Raw genomic sequence first — 6,564 nt, forward strand, 5'->3', positions numbered from 1 at the left:
CGCCCGCGCGCGACCCGCGCGACAAGCGCGACAAGGCGGTCCACGAGCGCGGCCACTGGAACAACAAGGTGGAGTTCGTGTTGAGCGTGGCCGGGGAGATTATCGGGCTTGGTAATGTGTGGCGCTTCCCTTACCTGTGCTACAAGAACGGAGGAGGTGAGGTGGTCAGCGGCACTGAGGAGAATGTGGGGGGTTGTGGGGGGTGGATGGGAGAGGGGGCATGAACAGCCCCATGGGGGCGGGGAGCGAGGGGTGAGCGCGAGACCCCTCCCGCGCCTGCGTGTAGCGGGACCCTCAGGAGAATGCGCGCCCTGGGCCACTTGGCGCCTGAGCTTACCCGGGCAAGGCTCATCTTCCCATGGCGCATGCGCACATGCGCTTCGCACCTGAATGTGCCGCTTGCTAGCACGCGGTTACTTGTCTGCCAGGTGCGTTCCGTCCCACCTGGAGATGCAGACCGAGACCGGGAGCTCTTGCATTTGGTACCTACATTGCTGTGTGGGACAGGAGACAGTTCCTTTGAACCTCAGCTTTCCCAACTTGAGACAGCCATGAAGGCTGAGAATGATCTGAGTAAGGATCGGGTTTTGAGTGCTTACTCAAATGCTGCGCTCCATCCTAAGCTTTACCTACATTATCCCACTTCATCCTTACAGTCATCTCTGTAGTCAGTGCTATACCTAGTTTGCAGACGAGGAAACTAGGGATCAGAGAAATCACTAACAATGAGTGATGAAGATGGCGTTCTGACACCACAGGCCATTTTTAAAACTGGAAGTGGACCGACAACAGGGAGAACTTCTAGGTTAGGCACCGCTGTATGATTTCCTGTCCAGTCTTTCATTTGCTCTTAAGGCCCTTCTAGGGCTTCTTTTCAGGCCTCTGGCGGAAGAATTGGCACCAGGCAGTTTTTTTACTGATCTCACAGTCATCCACTACACACAGCAACAACATTGTTTTAACGTTTAGGAGATGCTTAGAGCTTGAGGGTGGGGAGATGATGAGAGAATCGTATGCAGTGACAATTTATCCAAGTAAGTTTGGTGGAGATACAGCAGTGAATCCTCAAATCTCTCAGTTGAAGGACGGGCTCCAGACTTCAGGAGCCCCAACCTGTCATTATTAGCAGGACAGCCAGCAGGTCTAAGGCAGGAGATTTTGTAAAACCTTGTTGGATGTTATAGTTTCTTCAAGAAAAAGCTTGTATCTATATATTCCTCCCTGTCTTTGCTATGCCCCTGCCCCTCCGACAGATCCCCAGACACCAATGAAGGTGGCTCTGAGTTGCCCGGCAGGGACCACACTGTTAGGCTGCGTGGAGCAGGACTTCCTGTTGGAGCAGCTGCAGGGAGAGCGAGAAGGGTACTGCTTTCCCTGAGCCCTTTCTTTGGAGACATTCATCATGAAGGCACAGGCTGCTCCAGGCCTGCTCTGCACTAGTAATGAAGTGGCCGCTGGTGTTGGTGGCTTGGCAAGGAGCACAGAGGGAGTGGACTTGGAGACCCTGAATGTGCCCTCAGCTGTGAATCCCACCTCTTTCTGCAGATTCATAAGCTGCCACATCTGCTTAGGAACCCATGGAAACCCTTTAGGTAGTCCCAGACAAAAATTGTTTTAGCATTTTTTTTTAATACAAGAAATTGTCATGCCGAAACTAAAAGCGTTTCTAAGATCAGAAAACAAGGTAAGCTGGGTTCATTACAAATTCTGCTACAAATTGGAAAGAACGGTTGTAATGAGTAAAGTTTAAAAATGAATCTTTTTTTTTTTTTTTTGACTAACTTACCAAGAGTTTCCATTGGATATACAGATATCCTGGTTTCATTGAACTAGTTATTGTAAGGATTACTAGCTTTGTGAACACATAGGCCAAAAGGCTTTCGAAAAGTGTCATCCGTTAGGTTCTAGAGGATTCACAGGTAAATCATAGCATATTAGGAAACGTGCAGCTTGTTTTAGTCACTTAGGTTTAGATGCAGCAAACAGACCCTCTGATCCCCTTTCACACACCTTTTGCCTTCTAATACAGTTGGGACTATCCACTTATCAACTGTTAACCTTTTAAAAAGAATCCACACAGTTCTATTCATAGATCCCAACAGCAGTTTAAATTATTTCTTTCCCATTGTGAAATTTAAAAATAGTATCTTGCCCAGAAAAGCTAAGAGCCTTTCAAAACTTGTTAGATATGGTCCTACTATCAAGACTGATCCAGATTGTTGCTATTGCTCCTGTGGTTAAAGAGACTTCATTTAGCAAAAAGCAATTTCAATTACAGCCTTCATTTGTGAGATCAGATGGTGGAGAATGGCATGTGTTTTCATACCTTGTTAATAGAGAGGAGAGAGATGAGGGATTTGGAAAAAAATCCCTTTCTGGTTGTAATAGCTCATGTTCACCTCAGTTATTTAATTTGTTTCACAGAAAGGCCCAGGCAGTGGGTATTGTGTTTCAAGACAGGAGCACTAAGGCTTACAGTGATTTTTTTTTCTCAGATTGATCCAAAGTCAGCCTTTCTGGACAGGTTCTTCCTGCAAACTCTTTATAACTCAGCTTTATACCTGGGCCTCGGGTATAGGGGCCTGATATTGCTTAGTGCAAATCTCCTTAAGAATGTTTTTCTGTATGAAAAAGATATTTTGCAGGTCAATTCCAAAGTAAATAAGAAGGGGTCCCCTAACCTAGCCTTTTGGAGTTACTTTAGAATAAAAAAGGATGCAACATTCAGGGAGGAATGAATTGGACCTGTGCTGGAGAATGAAATGTATAAATAAAAGAATTAAGCAAATAAAACTCTTCCACATTATCACCTTAGCTGTACAATAATTCTCTGAGATAAGCGGTGCAGATATTAGATAGTAAAGCCCCATTTTACAGATGAAGAAGTTGAAGCAGGGTAAATGTGAGGTAGATAACTTACAGTAGTAGGTGGCAGAGGGCACAAACCCAGGGCCACATTTTCTGCCGCTGGTCCTCATAGTGACAACCTGAACTCAAGCGTAGAGAACATTACATCTTGCCTGTAGTGGGTGCTCATTAAAGATTTGTGCTGAACATGAAATAGTGGGGCAATTTTAACCTCATTCCCTTATTTTGCATTCTTGCAGGGGCGTTCCTGATTCCCTATGTGGTATTTTTTATTTGCTGTGGAATTCCTGTTTTTTTCCTGGAAACAGCTCTGGGACAATTCACAAGTGAAGGTGGAATTACATGTTGGAGAAAAGTTTGCCCTTTATTTGAAGGTAAGGGTTGAGTTAATCAGAAAATAAAATGATGTCTGGGTGATGTCGGGTTGTAAAAAGTAGCTGAGACTGTTTTAACAAGATAAAGAGAGACTCAAACCATTCCCTTTTCTTTGTTCTTTTAGGCATTGGCTATGCAACACAGGTGATCGAGGCCCATCTAAATGTGTACTACATCATTATCTTGGCGTGGGCCATTTTCTACTTGAGCAACTGCTTTACCACAGAGCTCCCCTGGGCCACTTGTGGGCATGAGTGGAACACAGGTATGGCCTCCAGGGAAGGTCTCTCTGCTAGTCCTGCTAAGGGACCTGGGATGGGGGCGGGGGGTGTATCCTTGTCCTAGAGACCAATCCTGACCTTTGACTCTTTGCCATGAGTCCAGATTCTACTGAAACAAGAGATTGGTTCTGTACCAGGTCTGGGTCCATTCTATGAGTTGTAGCCATGAAGCCTGAGCTGAGCCCTGGCCCAGGAATTGGCTTGGGTAGAAGATAGTGATGCTTTTTTCTCACTTTGCCGAATATAAAAACTGAGCCCTTTGGGGCAGAGTGGGGATATGAGGAATCCTGGCTTTAATTCCAGCCCTGCCTCTCTGGGTGTCAGATTTTCCTTTGTAAAATGAAGCCATTAGACTAGATCAAGTGTTGCAAACAGGGGGCCAATAGGGACAATTAAGATTTAAATCAGTGACCTGCAAATTGCAGAAATGTATTTGGTTGCCCAAATTGAAAATTGGAAGACTTCACATGAAAGTTCAGATTTCCAGCTTCTCTTAAAAAATTGAAAATAACTGGCAACACCAGACCCAAATTCCCACATTCTTGCTTGGCAGCAATGGCTGCAGCTAAAAAGTGGCTGTTGCCTTTGGATGAGGCCACGGTCCCCACTCAGTCCACTTTACTCATTTATTTGATCTGTTCAACCAAGTAGATATTTGAATTCACCAGCACCACCTCACCCCTTTGAATAGATAACTTTTTAGATTATTTTAGGTTCTAATATACTATTTTTTTTTCTATTTGTATTACTATCAGGATTGAGTCTTATAATCCAGAGAAGGTAGATACATGCCAACTCATATCTACAATGGTGGTGCTTAGAGCAGGTATCACTAATCAATTCTAGAATCTTTCTTTTTGATCCTAGTCATGGCCTCAGAACCCTTCTCAGCCGTGCTCCAGGCAACCACTGCCTTTTGACTGAAATTGGCATACGTGCTTTAAGCTATTCACTATCCATGTGAGTAAGTTGTCCCTGGACGTGGCCTATTATCCTGAAGGCTGAGCTTAGTAAGACTGGGTAGGAAGTCGGTCACCAGCTGAAAGAACAGCAGGCATTAGGCCTAGGAAGTACTGTGAACTAGTTTCTAGCCCTGCATAACTTTGCCTTGTTCTCCCGCACATCAGTGTCTCTCTTTGGGGCCCTGGTCCTAACTTTTCTTTGGCCAGGAACCTCATAGAGATGTTTATCAAACTAAAATTCAAGGACATATTTTTAAAGACCTGTGAGTCCTCCATAATAATCTAATTGTATTTATTTTGATACTCTAAAAATATGTGCATGTTCTGGATCGTCTGCACGGTCACCTTATAACTGAAGACAGTCAGGAGATTTCAGTGCCTGACTTTGTGCATGTTTACAATTTAAGCTATATTCTTGGTAAATAAAAGGATGACAGCCAAGAGAAGAGCAGAGAGATTTAATTTATAAATAGTATGTTAGTATTAAGTGAAGTCCAGTTGAGAACACAACAAACCTTAGGAATAAAGGTTTTGCAAAGTGTGAACAGAGAAAAATGGTGGTAGAGTTGAGTCTCAAATAACCCATGGAGGAATGGGCGGGCTGAGCTGAATAGACCCTGCCTTCTAGCTGTCAGTTCTATTTTTCCATTGGGAAGTTTAATTTCACAAAATAGCATTATCTGACATCCATTTTATGCTATCAGTTTGAAATGTATTGGGTCTGTAGTTTAGTTGGTATTTTGTAAATTTAATTCTGATCTTATAGTTGTGTGAATACTATAATCACAAAGACTTTATAACTCACTGTTTATTTGTACATGACTAAATATAATAAAAACACCTTGTCAACCTTGGGTGTCTGAGAAATTTTTTTACTCTAGAAAAAATTTTGAGAAAGTTTTAGAGAATCTGATCAAAGCCAAGGACTTCTCTCTTCAGAAAAAGGCACAAGGGCATATCTAGGTGTTTTGCCGATAATAGGTTTCCAGACTGCTCTCAGGACCATCTGTGGACCCCACTGGCCACCTCTGTTCAGAATATGGTTGGCACTTGCCAAGTGGAGTGAGAAGCAGGCAAGCGATTGGGAGAATTTCCCCCAGCCAACTGCAAACCTCTCTTTCTCACTCCCTTATCTTTAAAGGCTTGTAAACACTGGGGATGTGTGAAACAACACATCGGAAGTGCTTCCTGCCCCTAGAGATTGCAGATGTAATTTGGAGGGTTCATACACATAAGAAGTGAGAAGTACCAGAGTGAGGCTTAACACTGGCTCCATGCTGGCCACTGTGCTGCCCAGGGGCTTCAAAGTGAGTGGGTGCAGGAGGCCCTCCCTTGGGGAGCTCACTGTCTGGTGGCTGAGATTGTTCTTAAACAGAGTGTTGCTCTAAAGAGGCATGGGTCGCATGGTGGCAGACAGAACGGGCAATGACCATGGAAAAGAGGATGAAGTCTTGGTTGGAGCTGATTCCTAGTTCTGCCCCTAACTGGCTGGTGATTTGTAGAGCTGGGAGAGGGTTATGGGTGTGGGTCCCTTGATTACTTCTGAACCTTAGATTCCTCCTCTTTAAAATAAATGGAGTTAGAAAGGCTAATTTCTTGAAAGGCCTTTCAATTCTCACTTTCCTGGAATTCAGGAACGGAAGATCAAGGAAGGCTTTCTGGAGGAGGGATATGTGAGTTGTTCTGGGCTTTAAAGGATGAACACTTGGATGTTTTTACTTGAGATTCAGATCTCCCTTGATCATCAAGTTTCATGGAATAAGGAGAAACATTCAAAAAATCTTTTCTTGGGTGATTGAGGGAGAGAATGATGAAGAAATTAGGGATTTTTTGCACATGTAAGCTTATGTCATTTACCCAGTCATCACATTTATCAGGCAGCCGTGAGATAGGCCTCTTTTTACATGAAGGAAAACTGAGTCTCAACTGCTTTGCTGCCCTGGGGACACCATGACTGACCCAATTCTTTAAACCCACCATTCCTTCTGGGACCACCGAGTAAAACAGGGAAATGCCATGGACAGGCCTTCAACAGGAAAGTAGAAAAAAGGAAAGGAGATTTGGGAACAAGGCAGGAA

The 6,564-nt window shown here is 44.0% G+C and overlaps 1 protein-coding gene across 1 annotated transcript in view; it reads left to right on the top strand.

The window, feature by feature from the left end:
- Nucleotides 1-6: 6 nt before the first annotated feature.
- Nucleotides 7-6,564, top strand: part of SLC6A11 (solute carrier family 6 member 11) — a 121,810-nt gene continuing 115,252 nt past the window's right edge. The window contains exons 1-3 of the mRNA XM_006917622.1: nucleotides 7-156; nucleotides 3,108-3,242; nucleotides 3,368-3,508. The gene's annotated coding sequence lies outside the window, so the exon portion shown is untranslated. The remainder of the gene's footprint in view (nucleotides 157-3,107; nucleotides 3,243-3,367; nucleotides 3,509-6,564) is intronic.

The sequence above is a fragment of the Pteropus alecto genome, unplaced genomic scaffold (genome assembly GCF_000325575.1).
Source record: "Pteropus alecto unplaced genomic scaffold, ASM32557v1 scaffold75, whole genome shotgun sequence".
Taxonomy (NCBI): Eukaryota; Metazoa; Chordata; class Mammalia; order Chiroptera; family Pteropodidae; genus Pteropus; species Pteropus alecto.